The following is a 21,092-nucleotide window of genomic DNA, read 5'->3' on the forward strand; positions in this document are numbered from 1 at the left end:
ATCAATATACTGATGAAGCAACTTCAATAGCTACCGAGGGCACTGGGTACAACCAAATGGAGATGGTGGCGAACGTTGGGACAAACAGTTTCTGTCGTCTGGGCTCCGAGGTCATAATTTGGATCATTCCAGCAAGTGGCGGAGAAGGTTAAGATAATCAACCTTTTTGAAAGTATTTTAAAAAAAGATCAAAATTTCCAGCTTGTCTTCATAAATGACCGTAGGCCCCGAGTCCTGAGGCAAGGTGAAGGACTGAAACAAAGACTTTGAAGATTCTGAGAAAGATAAGCTGTAACTTCCAGGACTTGCGTCATGGGGTTGACAACTGTGGGGTACCCCTAAATAGATCAAGTATGTGCCAAATATCTAAGGGTGTTACTCAAATAGCTGATTAAGTGCGGAGTGCATACAACCTTTTTCTAAGGTTAGGCGGCATTCCATCCAGTCCACATAACGTTAACGGAGACGTGCAGGTATTGCTATAATATCCAAAGAAATACATTGTACAGGGAAGAGAATTAAAATACCTGCCAAATAGAAGAGTTTGAATCGCTCCTACAAAAGGAGTTAAGTTCACATAACACTAGACACAGAAATCTGTTTAAAACCCGATATGAATAGCAGTGAGATTTTAGAAAAGAAAAGGATAGACTAATGGAAATGGAAGTAGTGTATTTGGGTAGTGTATTCATTGCTGTAGACAAGAAACTCAAATGTGAGATAGGAATTGAAGATGCATGTGGGACTGTTTAGGACAGACCCGGTATCAAGGCTGGAGGTAAAATTACACTCAGACTGATGTATTGTCAATTGGAAGTATGTGATGTTTGTGATTGTTCACAAAAAAATTTATTACATCAAGGTCACTTAGATGTAAAAATAATCACTTTACCTGTTTCGGCTAGCTCTCATCATCTTCAGACGTGATTATTCCACTAAACAACTTCGTAGATATGCGTAAACAAATACAGTTGGCCATTTTAAACATCAGGAAGTCGTTTAACATTTCAATTAAAGTACACCATATCCTCACGTGATAAGCCACTTGCCGAAATGGATATGCTGGTGATGTAATAAATTATTATGCAAACTTATGTTCAGACATTCCTGTTGACAACCGAACTCACTTTGAGATGTAACAAAAACTTTCGAGAAAACCTGAGTTCACCAATGTGTTAAAGTGTGTAAGGTCACCAATCATACTGTCAGCTCTGGAGAGAAATCAGTCGGGAAAGCTATAGTTTCGTAGTGGTGTGCACGATAAGACATCCTGTGGAACATTAGTAAATGCCTTTTGGCGAACTAAACGGAACAGATAGTTCAAAAGCACACTCATGATGGAAATGTACTGAATATAATGGCAAGAAACAGAGCTGACGTCTTTGAGGTTGTTCAGATTGAAACTGGTATTTGTGACCATGGGGCAGGTTTAGTAGAAAGGGCAACTAAAACCATTATTAATAGAGTACAATATTATTGCACATCGAAAGGGCGATCCAGTCGGTTTATCGTGGGACAGCACATATTCGAAGTTGTTAGTATATGCACCTCTGATCTGAATGCATTGACAGTGAGCTTGTCTACTATAGTTTACCGTGTGCAGCCCATTATGCCCAAGTGTAATAATACTGTGGTTCAATAGTAGAAAGATTTGTATATTCAGCAAACTAGATTAATAGGTAATAGTGTCATAGTCATTAAGGAACTCGAAATATTTGTATCTAGAAGGCACCTTTGGCTCACGAGGACAATGCGCGATGCCTTCAACTAGTACTGCAAAAGACAAGAACTGAAATTGAGAGTAGTGAAACAAGCGCGAAACCACTACACCGTTATCAAATGTTCCTTGCAAGGGAAAATCTAGGAGTACTGCCCCAGTTTAATTCCTGCAAAAAGGAGCGACGTCAGTGTCAATGATATAAAGAAACCACTGGAACAGCTAAAAAGTTTCAGGGCCCAGTGGAGTCTTTAACATAGCCCACACCAAATCTGTGGCAGAGGTTACTACTTTTTCAACCGTAAGTAGTAGGGTAAGGGCGTAATGCCGCAATTTTGATATCAAATCGATATCAAACTGCCGGCCGTGGTGGCCGTGCGGTTCTAGGCGCTTCAGTATGGAACCGCGTGACCGCTACGGTCGCAGGTTCGAATCCTGCCTCGGGCATGGTTGTGTGTGATGCCCTTAGGTTAGTTAGGTTTAAGTAGTTTTAGGTGACTGATGACCATAGCAGTTAAGTCCTATAGTGCTCAGAGCCATTTGAACCATTTTTGATATAACTGATACGTAAATTAATTAAATTGAAAAATTAATTTGACCCACCGCCAATCCCGAGATGAAGTAATGTGTTTTCCTCAGCCTGTTCCTCGGTCCCCACCCACTCCCCCTACCCCACCCCCACCTATTCTATTGGCAGGAATTTCGAATTTTGTTTGGAATTTCTTTGTCCCAGGGCTGTGCTGTCAGCCCAACCCACCTGCTACCTGGAAATTAACGGAAAATACAAAGGTGGTGGCTGTTCCAGGACTTAAACCCAACTCCTTCTAGATAGAAAACCCAAGTTCTCCCTCACCGCCACCACATGGAATCTGTCCAGATGTAGGAGAGGAAGGTTTAGTTAGTGTACGTTATTCGTTTTGGTTGGGGAACTGAGGTAAGTATCGGTACCGATTATGTCGTTAATCATAAAGATGGGTACCAATTACACAAGTATATGTATAGTGCAACACAAGGACTGCCTAAAATCTCAATACAGCTCAAAAATTGACAAGCTTGTGGGAAAAAGACTCGCGTGGATGATATCACCATTATTTTTTGAAGGGAAACATGTTCAACTTATGACATGCTGATATTGGACAGAGAGATGTTTAAAAAGTGTATTACCTGTAAGAATACAGTTGAGGATTGTATCTGTCAGTGTTTGACATCAGAGATCGCAAAAGACTAAAAGTTTCAAAACGACCTTCGGGCAGTCAGGATACAATTAGCTTTTGTGTTAAATCACTTAGCTTTTGACCAATGGGGTGTACCCTGTCAGGTAGTTAGGGAAAAGATCTGCTCCCCAATGATGACATCAACTATCAGGAAAAGGGACGGGATGACGGAATCCTGGCAGTAGACGGCCGAGGTCCTTCTCCGGTCTCTGTTGCCTGATGACGATGTGGATGGAGATACTGAGGATCAGCGCCAATTACGGAATGGAGATCTAGACAGACTCGTAAACGACAGGGCAGTATACCCCTTTACTAAAGCGGAGATGGCTGCCCACATCAAATCTGTAAAGAGATGGAAAGCCCCCGGGTCAGACGGCGTTGTGACGGAGCAATTCTTAGCACCCCAGCTGGTAGCTCCACTTACCCACCTATTTAATGAATGCCTTAGGCAAAAAAAATTCCCGAAAATCTGGAAAGTAGCTAATGTAGTAATTATTAAGGAAGTCCCTGATAGAGACCCAGCTGAAGCTATTTCCTACAGACCTATCTGCCAATTAGCCGTGTTTGGAAAACTCTTGGAGAAATTGCTAGCTGACAGACTGACTGCACACCGAGTGCTGTGAGGGACGAGCAGCAGGCAGTCCGGCTTCAAGCTGGCGCGATCGGGAACTGATGCAGTCGCCCTGGCGGCTGAGGACTGCGGCTCTACCCTGACGACATCAGTGGCGCCTTTGACAACCTTTGGTGGCCTTCGCTCTACTCCTGCTTGCGGGGAGAAGGAGTGTCCAGCCCCGCTATATGGTTGCCTGATGAGCTATTGTGAGGGTCGAGAGGTCTGGCTATCATCCCCTAGCGGTAAAGTTGGAAGAACCTTAACAAAGGGGTGTCGCCAGGATTCCGTTTTAGATCCCCTATTCTGGGACATCCACATGGAACCACTACTGGACAACTTGCAACAGAGTGAAAAGGTGATAGATGTGGCCTACGCCAATGACCTACTCCTGTTGGTTGGCGGCCGGAGCCGTGAAGACATTGAGCCGAAAATAGAGAGGACCATGGAAAAATTAAAACCGTGGTACCGAAATACCAAGATGGCAAATTTCACCAACGAAATTAATCTACCTTTTGCTGAAAGGACAGCTATTAAGAAATCCTACAGTGAGAACTGAGGGCTCACCAGTCGTTAGGCTACGTGAGACACGCTACTTGGGAGTTATCTTCAATGAAAGGTGGAACTTCGGAAAGCAAATTGAATCCGTAACCCAAAGAACATTACAAGTCCTCAATAACATCATCTCTATAGGATACAAAAGATTTCACCTTCACCCCCACACGATAAAATTGTACCATAATAGTATCCTAACTTCAATAGTGGGTTACAGCTCGGGAGTCAGGGCACAAAGGCTCACAAGGGTGGCGCCCGCCATGGCAATGAGAAGAGTACAGAGAAACATGCTGTTAAGATCTGTGGGAGCTTATAGGACTTCTCCAGGGGGGGGGGGGGGGGCTATTAGTGATAATGGGGCTCTGTCCTCTGGACATCAAAATTAGGGAGCAAGAAGCATGCTATTGGGCTAAGAAAGGTAATGATATGGAAACAGAAAACATTTTCGGAATTCGGGCTAGGGACAAGGATAAGATGAGGAAAAGGGGCGAAGATCTATGGCAGGAATTATGGGAAATGGACGAATCTGTTAGAAGAACTTTCCGATTCTCACCAAATGTAAAAGAAAGGTTAGGCATGAGGTATTCTGAGCCAACCCGGGGTTTAATTAGTTTTCTCACTGGTCGTGGGCCCTATCCGACATAACTATGCCGGTTTGGGAAGAGTGTGACTATGGTTCATTGGAGAGTACTCCCGACGATGTGGTTTACGAGTGCCCCCTTTTCGATGATGTAGCAGCTACATTACGACAACTGCCAAACAACGGTACATACAGCTTACTGAGACACGATGAGACTTTCCAAACCTTGAATAATCTGGCTAACGAGGTATCACGTAAAGTTCTGACAGCATACCTGAGGGACATTCGTGATCAATAACAAACCACTGAACGTGTCCTAGTACCGTAATCCTGTACCGTCTGTGCGTGGACAGGTCGACTCGCAAGTTGGAATCCGCCAAGTGCAGGCCTAGGGGGAGTGGGGTACGTTAACTTCACGATAATGACATGCACAGGACTTGAAGTATGTTAGTTAGTAGTTAGTAGGGTTTAGAAAGAGATACCGAAATAGGAACCTGCAACGATTAGTAATTTTAGCCTGCCTAGTGTCAGGGGCCCGCTCATCGGGATTAGCTCGATGAGCAAGGCATTGCAGTAGGTTTATATCCACACTGACACACCTGTAACGCTGCAGGCAGTTAATATTACTTACAAGTAGGTAGTAGTGCGTATAGCTCAACACAGATCTTAAGTTTGCCCATTAACCTGTACTGTCTATACTGACTGTAGTTTACAAGTTAAATATAATTAGCTGCAAATAACAACAATGTATCACTTAGGACTCCCTAATCCTTAAGGTGGTGGGCTATATTTGCATAATTATAATGTATTGCAAATAAAGATTTAATAAAAAACTATGACGGGTCTCATTTTACCAATGAGATACTACCTCTCGCTGGCATTTGTCGAAAGATTAATAGGAGCCTGTCGTGTAATAGAACCTCCTAACATCACCTAGTAGAGAACCCTGTACATTTCCTCCAATACATCAAAAACAAATACCATATGTGTGATGACATCTAACATTCTTTGCTCCATAATTCGCCTCTAGCAATCTGTATGTAAAGTTCTATCACCCAACAAACAATCATTTGCAATAGCAGCAGATTCTTGCATCCTAGTTTCAAAAGCAATTTTTATAATCACAGAATAGCCTGTTTCACGCCATTTGCTCACATGTCGGAAAAAAACACAATCATTTTATGTTCAGCAACAACAAGCTATAAATCAAGGGGAGATCGCTGTTTTGTACACTATGGCAGGTCCTGTTTTACCAATGTTATGCTATATTACATTGCCATTCACGGAACAAATCGTGATAGCATGTCTTGTAACAGAATCTCCTAATGTCACCTTGTAGAAAACCCTATAAGATTCCTCTACGACATCGAAACGAAATACTGTAAGCATGATAACATCTGATATTTTTGTTCCATAACGCCGCTCTAGCGACCTGAATGTAAAGTTTCACTCATCCAGCAGACAATTAATCACAATAGCAGCAGGTTCTGGCGTTGTAGTTTCATAAGCAATTTGATCATTTTAATCATGGAATTGTGGCGATAATAATAACAGTCATGAATCCATGAGAGTAGATGCTCTCGATTTCTACTAGTTTTATGAGCAAAATCGTTATAGTTTGAGAGCATATCGTGTGTTAAAATTACAAACTGCCATGCACAAGGGCATTATATTCATTTCAGATGGCTAACCGTTTTGCTCCTAAAAATGCTATATTGTTAAAACCACATGGATTTCGAAGTACTAGTCCTGCGGAATATAGCGCTCTTAATACTGTAATGCGTAATATATTTGTCCAACATCAGACATATAACTGCCCTGCAAGCTTCCTAGCCCAATCACTACCGTACGAATCGTCAAAATGATAAAACTACATCCTTCTGCACTATTGTGGTGTCCTACAAAGGCATCGTCGGGGTACATCCGTCGCTCGAGCTGCTTATAAATCAACTAGAATGAAGTCAGGAGACTGCTGTTCTGTCTCTTAGCAAATAAATGGTTTTTATACGTCTTTTTGAGTCAGAAACGTACGTACGCTCGATCAGATTTCCCGCATCAGTCGAGTTTATTATTATTAGCAGTACTAATTTTGACACTTGCGGCTGTTCCTCACTGGGAAACAGAGCGGGAAAAAGGGAAAAAAAGACGAATATTTTCGACAGCTGATACAATGAGTTACCACCCACGTCCTGCTGCACAAAAATTAACACGAAGAACTAGCAGCTTCTTCCGAGGGAGTGAGCATCCCGATCAGTAGCCAAAGGATATGTAACTGTCCTATTTCTGTTTACTGTAGCATCACAACGGCTCTGGTAGTTTTCCTCTTGCACACGGGAGTTCTGGTCTGATGCTACGTAGGTTTTACTCAATTGTAGGATAATATAGCAATTTCGTCCTAACAGCACGTCTCCTGAGTACACCGTCCTGAAGGTGATGTAAGTTGATGTATGTGGCGTAAGTCCACTATTGCTTGTGAGAACCGACCATAATTCGATAATACCGATATTCGAATGTATATGTGGGAACACAGTTCGGATTGGGACACATATACGTTTCACCTGCTTCAATATAGTGTCTCTGTGTAATACTTTCAGCGCCTTTGTTGAAGTATGTGCTACGAAAACCCACTTACTTTACGGTTGCAGGGGGAGGGTTAAAACTGAATGCTGACAGAGCATAATTTTTAGGCTTTTATCGGTCTCGAGCGTCATGATACCCCTCGATCTATCTCCATTCTTCACATTTCAAGGTACTTTTTCTCTAATTTTATGTATTCCCAATCAGTTTACGTAATTTTGCACATGTTTCGCGATTTTACACATTTCATTTTATTTCGTTGAATTTTTCGTATTTCCAATCAACTCGTCACAATTATATCAGGTTTTCATCGAACTTTACCGCTTTTATGACACTTTTTCATATTTTTTGGATAGTTTTCCATGTGTATATGGTCGCATTACTGGCAACCCATGCGTTGTTTGATTTTATTCGAGGGTATTCGCGTGTCCTATACATCACCCTACTGAAAAATGTTAGACCCTGACAGTCATCTGTTCAGTTGGACTAGAGGACGCAGTCCACTCCAAGTAAACATAGCTCACGCCATTACGGAGTCACCACCAGCTTGCACAGTCCATGATGCCACACTCAAGCCCCTACTATCAGCTCTTAACAAATGAAATTGGGGCTCATTCGACCAGGACAGTTTTCCAGTCGTATAGGGTCCAACCGATATGATCACGAGCCCAGGAGAAGCCCTGTAGCCCATTTCGTGCTCTTAATAAAGGCACTCACGTTGATTGTCTGCAACCATTACCAATAAATTTTGCAGCACTGTCCTGACGCATGCGTTCGCCGTACGTCCCACTTTGATTTCTACGGTTATTTTACGCAGTGTTTCTTGTCAGGTAGCACTAACAACCTCACACAAACGCAGGTGGTCTCGGTCGTTAAGTGAAGGCCGTTGGTCACTGCGTTGTCTTTGGTGAGAAGTGATGCCTGAAATTTGGTATTCTAGACACACTCCTGGCACTGTGGATCTCGGATAATTGAATTCCCTTACAATTTCCGAAATATAATGGCCATTACGCTTAGCTGTAACTACCATTCCGTGTTCAGAATCTGTTGATTCTTGTCGTAAGGTCATAGTCACGTAGGAAACCTTTCCACATGAATCACCCACAGTACAAATGACAGCTCCGCTACTGCCCTATTATAGTTTGCGCAAGCGGTATTACGCCCAAACGGTAAACGCAGTATCATAAAGCCATGATGTTGCCAGCTTTGCACTCCCATACTGGTAGATGCTTTTCTTATAAAACGGTCTTTTATGAACACACAACATTCAAATGCGATTTCTAAATGGGAAATCCACTGCATAATCTTTTCTTACAGACAGAATGTTAACGTACTCGAAGTAACACATTCAGGTTAATTTGACGATTGATGCGGGCCTCCTTCGTCGTGGAACAATTTTAATGGCTAGTAATGTACATGTGTTATTGCTTAAGCAAACTTCACGTTTCGGCGATTTGCACATTCCGAAAGCAAAATGTTCTGTTACTTAAAAAAGAGTATTTTAATAAATCGTGGTAATGTAAATGAAGATGGCCTACTCGGGAAATGAATCGTGATTTTCCTGGTTTCGAATAAGGAACCGGGAAGTCCTGGGGTTGCGTTCCGGTACCTTGAGTTATGTGTTTTTCTTTAAGTTTTCATAAATCACTTCAACAATAGATTACGTGGTCGTTATTTTCAGTAGATTACATCCGATCCATACTCCACCCCCAACTGCACCTTGAGCAGTGGTCTATGGACTTCATTGTCCACATCACATCAAATATTCCGTTCATTCAATCGTGACTTAGGAGCCGGGAGTTATGCATCGTTTCGCTTGCATGCAGCTTTATGACACTGAAAAAATACCGTAGCACAAAAATTTAGCTATTCGGTGCCGCGATCATCTCTTCCCCTTCACTGAACACGAAACTGCACCATTTTCTGCGTACGATGTGGTGGACGTATGTGCGTTTTGCGGTGTAACGCCCATACGAAGCACTGATAGAGCAAATCGCATCTCCCCCCATTATCGGAGCTGCGTCTACGTGCTGTCGCCCCCTGCCTTGTCTCTGAAAAGGCTGCGCAAGCCGTAGCTGCCGCAAAAACTTTTCACGGTCGGAAGCATTCAATGGCACCTCGGGGCATTGTGCTCTGGCGCCGTTCTCCGCAGCTGTGGCCGACTCCACGGCAACGGGTTTAACGGGATGCTTCCATAAACATTTGTCACCGGCATCGTGTGATACTGTGACAAAACAGAAGCTAAAATTTCCGGAAATCTGTAACGTGGAGCATAGGGAATTTGTGAACTTCCTGGTCCCGAGGTCTGAAAAGTGATGTTGTGCTCACAACAAAAGCCTGCGTCACTTTAGGCATGACAGCAAGCGATTCTGCTTTGATTACCTCTGGCTGGAACATCAGTTCAACTACAATAGCTGATACCATTTTGCTCTCTCTTTCTGGTAAACTCTTATTGTTTACTTCTCCTTGATATTGTTTTAATTCTCCAGTATATTGTCCTGATAAACTAAACAGTCGGTGGATATCCAGCATTCTTCCTAACATAAATGATAGCAACTTGATCAGTAACATACAACTCATTTGCCCCTAGTACCCTCAATTCTTAATACATGCAACGTCAACCACTAAATACGTGTAAAACAGTATTAAAGCAAACCACACAGAGGCAGCACTCTCGCCATATGGAGTGCTACTGAGAGTGACCCCGTATGTACAACTGAACTGTCATACAGAAAACAGGAAACATAGAAATTGTAGAATACGTATCCATATAAAAAACACTTCCTTTAAAACACTTCCTTTAGTGTGTATTTCTTTTTTGGAGTTTGCGTCTCTACCGAACTTTTAACTTTCTCGCTAAAGTGTCAAGCAGCAATCATCAACCCTGATAGCGTGATTCGGTGATGTCACGAAAATGTTCACTGCTTTCGTCTGGGAAGAAGTCAAAATGTGAGTCACGGAGTTGAATTTTAAAGAATGTGTTGTCAGTCAGCTGTTTGTATCCAATAATGCACTTCTGCACAGCACTTGTATAGTCAATAGATTTATTTATAATTTACAATGAAATGGGCTACGACTGACTTGAGTTCTATCTATTCATGTGTCCTAGCACCACGTAAAACGCGCTCGCTTTGTCTTCTGCTGCCGTAGCCTTGTACACTGCAGCTGTAGTATCACACTCGTCACTTTCTCTTGTTTATTTTCTTATACTTGATATTAACTGTTTTCGTATGTATGACACTGACGTCTTCATAGTGTAATGAGTATGTAATTGATTTACTTTTTTATATAAAACCCGAAATTTGTGGTTTTCGCGAATTTTACAGCTAAACACATCTCGAGAAATCGTATGTTTCTTATATCAAAGTGTCGAGGAAAAGCACCTAAAGAGTAGCAAATCAATTCCTTTTGCGTGTATAATACAAAATTACATCAATTATTTTTTAGTATACACTGACGGAGAAAGATAAGAGATTGCGGTTTACCGATACATGGACGAGGAGATCATTCTCGTAAGAAGAGATATACGAGAAGAAATCTGGGTAATACTCAAGGGGGTAATGTTGCAAGAATCCAGTAACAGGTACAGGACACGAAGTATGAAAACTATGGGAGTAAGTATACTGTAACCAAAAACAGTTATGCACCTGGCACGATTAAAGAAACAAAGTGTTGCCACATAATAATAATAATAATAGTAATGGCGTGGAGAGGGCCTCCCGTCGGGTAGACCGCTTGCCTGGTGCAAGTCTTTCGAGTTGACGTCACTTCAGCGATTTGCGCGTCGATGGGGATGAAATGATAATGATTAGGACAACACAACAGCCAGTCCCTGAGCGTATAAAATCTCCAACCCAGCCGGAAATCGAACCCGGGCCTTTAGGATTGACAGTCTGTCGCGCTGACCACTTTTTTTTCTTTTTTCTAGTTTATTTTTTTCCATGAAACATAATTCAATGGTTGAATCCATACCACCATTAACCAGTGCTACATCTTGCACCGGATGGGAAACAAAAACTGCGAAGACCTTTTCGCACTGGGGACAAAAAGAGGAAATGGGGCAAATACTGCTACGGAGTGTGAGGGTTCACAACGAAACTCTCCATCTGCTGTATCATCCAGGTATGACTTCTCGTAATGATGAAAGTAGATCCCACGTTGTACCGTGTAGTGTTCTATCATCGTCTTGTAATTTTAGCTTCTCTTACCCGTGATGTTGCAGCTACATGGAGGGTCGTGGAACGCACTCCACAAAAAATTGGAAAAATATTGTCGATACTTTGGGTTACGGAGGATCTTGCAATGTCGTTCCTGCAAATAGTTCCAAAAGTCTAAAGTGTCCTTAGTGCCGTCTTGAAACAAATAATGGACTGCATGTCCACGAGGCCACGTCATTGCATTAGTTTTAGTGCGTGGGTAATAAGTCTCATCCGGGAATAAGATATTCTTGGAGTCGATATGATTCGGCGTTACCCGCAGGAAATATGCTGACATTTGCCTCACTAAGTGCCACACTGCCGCCGTAGACTCGCCACAGCTAAGACGGTGTTCATCGTTGTCTTGAACGCCACAGCTCGTGCACGTGGGTGAGTCTACCATGTGGATCGCATGTAGCCTTGATCTGGTCACCTGCTTACCGTTGACAGTGATATACCACATCGCCGTGACGTCAGTGTCCAGTGTTACGTGGCGAATTGTCCTCCACACTACTCGCCAGTTGACGTTCGGGTGCTTCCTCTCCACGACATTATCGGGTCGTCCACGTTGCAGGACCCGATAAACCGTCTTTGCTGTCGCCAGTTGAGTCACTGGTAAGGCAAGTCGAACGTAACCGAGTTCGAGGTAAAAGACACCGATGCAGAAGAGCGAGGAGGGGACGTGGTTTATCGGCACAGGTGGCAACAGGGAGGGCGGTGCTAGTTCTTCTATTAACAAACTGGTCAGACTGTCCGGACGGCGGTGCCATAGTTTGACTGATGTGCTCACAAATAGGGCGACCGCTCTGTCATGAACGTGATAAAGGCCAAGCCCTCCCCGATCCGGGGGAAGGGTGAGAGTCTTATATTTGAGCTCGAGAAGCATTCCTGAACTCACGAAGGACCCAAAAGCCGCAAGTATACGGCGAGCTGACATCACCGGTATAGGTAATATCTGGGCGATGTGCGGAATGAGTGACGCTAAATGTGTGTTAACATACTGGGTCATTTGGACGATGTCCAGGGCTCGTAGGCGGTTGTTGGCAATTTCAGTCCGAACATTTCGTAAAAGCCGTCTAAAGTTGTGAGCAGCGGTCCGTCGTATATCGTCTGTAAAATCAATGCCGAGACATTTTAAACTATCTCTGAGCTGTAAGGGGGTGACACTGCTCTCAGACAATCCGACCCCGATGTTCATCACCACCGATTTTGCGACGTTGATACGACTACCAGTGGCCATGCCATATTTCGCTATCCAATTCAGTGCGCTAGCGGTGTCGTCACCGTTGCGGATGACAATCACCAGGTCGTCAGCGTACGCTTTACATCGGAAAGTATGGCCTCGTAACGTCATACCCGTTAGTCGTTGGTGCAGGCCGCAGAGGAGTGGTTCCATGGCCACAGCGTAAAGTAAAGTGAACAGAGGGCAGCCTTGGCGTATCGATCGAGAAATGGTGAGGGGCTGCGAAGGTCGGCCGTTGACGATCACCTTGGACGTCGCGCCACGGAGTAGTCGCATGACGACAGTGACGAATGGCTGTGGGTACAGAATATGTTGGAGGACCGCTTCCAAATAGTCGTGGTCCACTCGGTCGAAAGCTTGACTAAAATCGATTGCTGCCAGTGCACCCTTCAGACGACATGCCCTCGCCAGCGAGATCAAGTCACGATATGCACTGAGTGCTGTTTGAATATTATTGTCGCCTCCTAATGACGTTTGATCGGGTGAGATAACATTTCGTAAGGTCTGGCGTATCCGCGCCGCCAACAGTCGAGAAAAGATCTTAAAGTCGCAGTTCAATAGCGTCAACGGGCGGTAATCCTGCAGTCGTGAGCCACCGGACGGTTTGTGAATAGGAATAATCATCCCTTCCACAAGGGCCGCAGGGAGCGGCACGTCCGGGGATAGTAGTTCGCGACAGATGTCCGTCCATCGGGAGGCTAATAAATATTGAAAAGTCCGGTAAAATTCCAAGGGGAGGCCATCAGGACCCGGAGACTTGTTGACAGCTCCTTTTCTAATGGCGTCGATCACTTCTTCTTCTGTAATTTCGTCCATCATGGCCGCTTCCATTGCCGGGGTGACGGTGCCGTAAATCGTCTGAGAGACGTCCTCCAGTGCTGTCGGATCAGGGGTCTGAGCGGAATAGAGTTGGGAATAATGATTGTAGAACGCTGTCCAGAATGAGATTTTCACTCTGCAGCGGAGTGTGCGCTGATATGAAACTTCCTGGCAGATTAAAACTGTGTGCCCGACCGAGACTCGAACTCGGGACCTTTGCCTTTCGCGGGCAGGTGCTCTACCAACTGAGCTACCGAAGCACGACTCACGACCGGTACTCACAGCTTTACTTTTGCCTGCCCGCGAAAGGCAAAGGTCCCGAGTTCGAGTCTCGGTCGGGCACACAGTTTTAATTGTAGAACGCTGTGTTTATGTCTTGTTGCGTGGTGAGGCGACGACCGTCCTCCGTGTCGATGAAGCGTATCAGCGCTCGTTGGCGTCGTTTACGTTCACGAAGGACGTGGAACATTGACGGACGTTCGCTCGGAATCCGATCCTGCGTCCTCGAGCGGATGACTACCCCTCTAGGTGGCGTCGCATATGAGCGAGGATCTGAGCCTTAGCACGGTGGACCGCCGTTTGTCGTTCCGGAGACGGCGCCATAGCATCGCAGTCGCGCAGGACCCGGAAGTAAAAGTCGAGTGTATGTCTTCGCCAAGTAGCGTGGTCGCGACCGTAGGTTATCAACGTTCGTCTCAGTGCCGGTTTGGTGCAGTCCAACCACCAGCGGATCGTTGTGGGATATGCACGGAGGCGATTTTCACACGAATGCCACGTATCCTCAACGGCTTGGCGGCAATCCGGGTACGACAGGTGAGCGATGTTTAATTTCCACGGGCTGCAGCTTTTCCACACTTGTTGCCGCCGCAAGGTGACGGCACAAATGTAAGCTGAGTGGTCCGAGAATCCTGCAGGCCACAGTTCCGCATCCTGTGTTCCAGCGGCGAGAGAGCGTGAGATATAAATCCGATCGATACGACTGGAAGAGTGACTCGTGAAGTGCGTGAATCCCAGTCGGTGGCCGTGAAGATGTTCCCAAGTGTCCACCATCTGCAGGTCTCGAATTAGCGTCTCGAGTTCCGGGCACGGATTATGTCGTGGGAGTTGGTCTCTGGGTGCCAGTACGCAATTGTAGTCACCTCCAAACACCAGGTGGTCGTGGCGGCCTTGGAAGAGCGGGGCGACGTCTTCCGCAAAGAATCGTGAACGTTCGCGACGTTTGTCCGTCCCGGAAGGTGCGTAGATATTGATAAGGCGGACACCCAGTACTGTGAGTGCCATGCCTCTTGCCCCAGGCAGAAACAGGATATTGTCCGTCACTATCCTTCCCCGAAGAAGTACAGCGGCACCGCTCCCTGTTGGGGAAGCTGGAGAGACGCAAGCATCGTAACCATACATGCCTGGGAAGTCGTCGACGTACACTTCCTGGAGAAGGGCTATATCGATGGAAGCAGAGTTCAACATATCCTGAACCAAGGATAACTTAGCGCGCGTCCGTATAGTGTTGATGTTTATAGTTGCAACGCGATAAGTTTGAGGTCTATCCATAGCATCCGTGTTGGCCATCAATACCCTTGTAAGGCTGTCTCGTCACTGTAACTGATGGCGGGAAAGGATCAACACTGGTGGGGTAAATTTCCCCCCGTGTCGTCCGACGCGATGGGCAAGGAGTGTTCCTCACAGTCGTCCGCCCAGTCGCCATGAAATACCAACGGCTGTTGGGGGCTGTTAGTGGCTGCTGCGGCACTCGGCGCTGACTCCATCGGCTCTGCTGGCTGGGAATCGGCAGCGGCTGTCTGTTGAGTTTGATGTTACAGCGGCCTCTGTACCGCCGGTACCGTCGTCGGAATTTCCACAGTCCATGTCAGACGATCGCTGCAAACACTCGTCCGATGGGGCACGCCGCCGTCTCTTGTGTTTTCGCAGGGAACGCTGTTTACGGACGTGTTCAAATGGTTCAAATGGCTCTGAGCACTATGGGACTTAACGGCTGTGGTCATCAGTCCCCTAGAACTTAGAACTACTTAAACCTAACTAACCTAAGGACATCACACACATCCATGCTCGAGGCAGGATTCGAACCTGCGACCGTAGCAGTCGCGCGGTTCCGGACTGCGCGCCTAGAACCGCGAGACTACGGACGTGTGTTTCAGTATCTGAATGTGGGTGGATTTCTTCATCTGCTCCGGTGTCTGGAAGAAAAGCCGCTGTCGACACAACCCGTGGGTCAATGTCCATCCTGGCATTTACGCCTTCTTGCAAGGTCGGTCGGTGATTATCTTCAGGTGGGGGCGCCGTTGTAGAGGCCGGATCCTGAACTGCAGAATCCATCATGGTCTCGCTATCGGGGGCGGCTATCGGACTAATGTGGTCAGCATCGGAAAGGGTTGCTGACCGTGTAACTTCGGCGTAATTGAGAGGAAGGGTCGTCACCGTAGAAGGAGTCATAGATTTACCTGTCGGGATTTGAGTAAGCCGTCGTCGGAGACAATCCGACCGGACGTGCCCTTCTTGGCCACAACCAGAGCAAGTGCGTGGCTGACCGTCATACATAATGATCGGCCTTCATCCGCTGATGACAAGATATGACGGAACATGTTTGGTCAGTTCAATTTTAATCTGTCGTACCCCGTTCTTAACGGGGTACGTTGTAAAGGTGGTCCATTTTTCGGCCATATGGCTGATCACTCTGCCGTAGGGCTGGAAAGCCGCGGTGACTACGTCCGGTGGTACTTCGAAAGGGAGTTCGAAGACGCATATTGATGTGTCGGCAGCTGGGCCAACACCTTGTAGATCGAGATGGCTGAAAATGCACGCTAGACTAACGCAGACGGGCGTGAAGTACTGGAACAGGCTACGTAATTAATGCTATGAAGAAAAGTACGTAGCTGGATTAATACTTATCTTTAATCAATCATTGCAGTACATCGCTCTTGACTATACACAGGAGACTTTAATTACAATCACTGTAAGGCTAATGGCGCCTTGCTAGTTCGTAGCCATTAACTTAGCTGAAGGCTATTCTGTCTCTCGGCTAATGATAGAGAAAGGCTTCGTACATCTAGTCGCTAGCTAGGTCGTCCGTACAACTGGGGCGAGTGCTTGTTCGTATCACGAGACCTGCCTTGTGGTGGCGCTAGGTCTGCGATCACACAGTGGCGACACGCGGGTCCGACATGTACTAAATGGACCGCGGCCGATTTAATCTACCACCTAGCAAGTGTGGTGTCTGGCGGTGACACCACACATATCGTACGGAGGCCAAGCCCCGCGTGATCGATAGAGACTGCCTCAATATGGCCATCAGAATGTTTGAATTTAAGATTGTTCGCATGTGCGCGCACGATTCTGTTGCACACTTCGTCACTTACTAGCTTGACGTAGACAACACTGCTCGTAATAGAGAGATGGATACCAATTATGTCTCGCGGCTCAATTTTAACGTCGTCACTTAGAAAACATTCCACTTCAAAAGCTCGCGGTCGTGCATGATCGGGTTGAAAACTGATCTTGATGGTGGTTTCTCTGTATGAATGTGCCATGTTGCGTCGGTAATGATGGACTCTAAACTAGCGACAACGCTGTAGTAAACAACTACGGGCACTCGCGACCGCGCGGACGGGACGTAAACAAGACGTCCTCGCCGCAGGGCTGCGGAAAGCAGACTATGTCCACTCAGCTACCGGGGGCGGACCAGTGTTGCCACAGAATGTGATCCATGGTTTCATAAAAAATATCCGAGTAACTAAAAGACAGAAAAAATTCTGTATTTTTCAGAAGGGGGACAGACCCTCGTAAACAGATTGGGAGTCTTGCACATCTACAACACGATGAGGCAAATACAGAATCAGAGCCACAGAAGAACGAAATCGTAAAGCTGCCTAATTGTGTGCATATTTTGCCTGTGAAGCTCAATAAAGAGAACAGTTGAAATAGGGAAACACGTCATACAATCAAAATGGATTTGTCCTTTTCTGTGGAGTCCACGCTGATTTGATACTTACTAGCAAATTAAAATTGTATGTCGAACTGGGATCCCAAAGTGGAACATTTGATTTTTTCGGGCAAATGCTCTACTGACTGTGCTATCTAGGCACTGAGTTTTAATTTGCCGCCGGCCGGGGTGGCCGAGCGGTTCTAGGCGCTACAGTCTGGAACCGCGCGACCGCTACGGTCGCAGGTTCGAATCCTGCCTCGGGCATGGATGTGTGTGATGTCCTTAGATTAGTTATGTTTAAGTAGTTCTAAATTCTAGGGGACTAATAACCACAGAAGTTAAGTCCCATAGCGCTCAGTGCCATTTGAACCATTTTTTTTTTTTTAATTTGCCGGGAAGATTCAAATGAGTACACACGCACACTCCAGTGCAGGGTAAAAATTCATTTTGAAATCAATCCCATAAACTACAATTAAGCAATTTCTTCGTATTATTATCTTTTCCAGTCTGGCTTCAGACCTCGTCGTGACATGTTGACGCTAAACTGTGAACTGCAAGAAGCAGGGTAAGTTGCCATATTGGTAGTTGAGCATTTGGCTACTGTGCTTTTATTGCGGTGGTTTAATTTTGGTGGACTACAGATCGCTTTAATGCTGCTCGTTTGTTTTCATTAGTATATATTATCTCAAGCTTCTTTGATTTCCGTTAGAGATTCATTGAAGTTAGCTTCCATTGTGCTTGAATGGCTCATGCTGCATTTGAGTTTCATAGTTGCATTGTTGAGATGGTTAGAATATCTTTAAATTTAAGTCGTGTAATTTTGTGAAATCGACGTAATTACATAATAAATTTTGTAGTGAATACGGACGACTAACTTCTGCTAATGAAGAGAGATGGGGTCAAGTATTTTGCTTCCCTGTTTTGACGGAGTTTCTCAATGTCAGATTGGCTTATTTTCTTTGCCTGTTCTCAGTGAAGTTTTTCTATTTTATGTTTGGCTTATTGAAACACGTTCCGTAATTCACAAATGTGTCCAGCCAGCATGCATTGGTTATCTACTGCGTGGTTATCATTAAATTTTCCGAATTTAACATGTTACAACACGGAAGCTAATTGCCGTACGAGTACCAAACTTGGTAGCATTAATGTCCAGAGCGTGGGGTGCATGATTTCCATGTCTCACAGGGCCACCGTCCAGGTCAAACTATGGCCACCAGGTGTCGTGATCACTTACCGTGATACATAATCTCACACACCTGACCGGTCGCAGTACACTTGTTGACGAGTTAACATGAGCTTGAACAAAAGGAGCAGGGTATTATTGGTGAATCTATGTTATCAAAACAACAGCAATGCTGCAGAAGCACTTTAGAAATATCGCCTGCCGAAATAATGAGGGAAGGGTCTCTTTCTCCACCACTTGCCAAATAACTAGCACTACGCAGGGAAGCCGTACCGTACACTGCATGCAGACACGCTCCACCCCCCCCCCCCCCCCCCACGCACACACACAGTGAGATGATCTATGGCCGATCTCCCACGATTATACAACGAACTTGACTGTTCCAGGAATGCAGCGGCTGCAGGAAACTGCCACGGTAATGATGCACGATACCCATACTAACAAACCCAACCTTGCATGAACCGTCGCAGCTAGTAAGCCACTACTGCTCTTACTACCCAACCCACTGTCGCACAGGCTTTTTTTCCACGGCATGAGCCTTGGAACTTTTTTCCGTCTGCACTTCAAATAGTTACCCTCATTCGCGTTTCGTCCACTATCTATCACCAGATGGACCGTGTTAATGCGTGGTCTTACCCAGACGCACAGATAACATCACAGCCCAGCATCCTGTGATCCACCTATTAGATAACTAACATGTTGACGGAGGTGACAGTAGAACTTTTGGTCTGGTCACCACGTTGGTGCGGGCGTGGAGGGGCCCCATCTATCTCTAAAAACAAAAAAAGTCTTTCTCCATCTGCTCTGCTGAGCATGAAGAAGAAGTTCGAATCAACTGGAGAACCTGGCGTCGCTCCGGTAAGAGGCTAACGACCGGTTGCCCCACAGGTGGGTAATGAAATCGGTGTTGCTATGGCAATTGCGCACAATTACCGGTCGTCAGGCAGTGTACGTGCCGTGTCATGACAGTTGAACACCTCGTGGTTCACTGTACGGAAGGTGCTTCGAACCATTCTCAAACGGTATCCGTACAGGATCCGAATCGTACAGCAGTTTACACCACAGGACGCTCTCCACTCTCTCACAAGGATTGAAGTTGACAAGGCCGGCCCTGGACAATCCTACGGACAGATGAAGCTCATTTTTATCTGACGGGTGACGTGAACACACAGAATTGCCGAGTGTGGGGATCTTCACGTTGAGTCACTGTGCATGAAGTTCCTCTGTGTAGTGAATGTGTTACTATATGGTGTGGCCTCAAGATCACGCTCATCAAGGGCCCATTCGTTTTTTAGCAGTTTGGCGCTCAAGGACTAAAGACGCGTAGTCTGGCTAGCCAGAGTTACTGCAACATGCTTCGCGAGTTCATCATACCCACCCTGCAGGAGAGAGAAACATTGAACTCAACAGTCTTCATGTCAGTTGGGGCCCCACCGCACATCACTCGTGAAGTTCACTGGCTTCTCCGAAACACATTTGAAAACGATCGAATTATCAGCTGGTCGTTTCCAAATGCTTGGCCGGCACGATCACCTGATCTCACTCCCTGTGATTTCCGGTTGTGGGGCTACCTGAAGGATGGGGATTACCAGGGGAACATTTACTCATGTGCTGATCTGGATGCAATGCTGCGCTTTCAGACTCTTCTCTACACTGATGGGCGCCATATTGAACCCATTTTGTAGCAAATGGTACCGGAATGTAATGGTCTGTTGTACGTAAACATACCGCTGACGTATGCGAGCACAGTCGCCAGTACAGCCCAGCCCTGCATGTGACGACAATGTCTCAGAAACGGAAAGCGAGAAAGTCTCACATACTTAAAACTTATGCAAAAACTCTGAGTCCGGGCGAACCAATTGCAGTCAACCAAAAAAGGGACTTACATAAAAGACTGAAAACTGTGTAGTTCCCCACATTAAATCCATAACGGATGCCATAACTACGGTGGAAACGGACAGGAATCCATTCAAATATCCTGTGGCAACAACTGTAAACGTAAGACGAACAACTTATCCAGCAACTGAAAATTAGTCTTCCTCCGCCACACACCGTTGGGTGGCTTGAGGAGTATCAATGTAGATGTAGATATAGAAAACAGATAGACTAATCTTGTCAAATCAAGGTCGAAGAACACGCTCACGACATATCAGAAGGAATGTCTATAATCGTCTATAATTCTAACATCGGTTAAGATAAGGAAGAGAACAAAAGCAACCCATCTCTTAACCCAAGTCAAGGAAGAAACTTCTTAGAAGGCCTGGAAACCAACTGTCTTACTCCATGAAGAAGGGAATCTGAAGAAAGAAATGATGTAACATAAGGTACATTGGATTGAGCGACTGAAATGAAAGACGAGGAAGAAGATCAGACATCGATAACCAAAGGATCATTTCAGATTCAGGTAGATACTGGAAATAATAATACCAATTTTCCTGGACTCAATCCTGAGTTACTAAGG

The sequence above is a fragment of the Schistocerca piceifrons genome, chromosome 1 (genome assembly GCF_021461385.2).
Source record: "Schistocerca piceifrons isolate TAMUIC-IGC-003096 chromosome 1, iqSchPice1.1, whole genome shotgun sequence".
NCBI lineage: Eukaryota > Metazoa > Arthropoda > Insecta > Orthoptera > Acrididae > Schistocerca > Schistocerca piceifrons.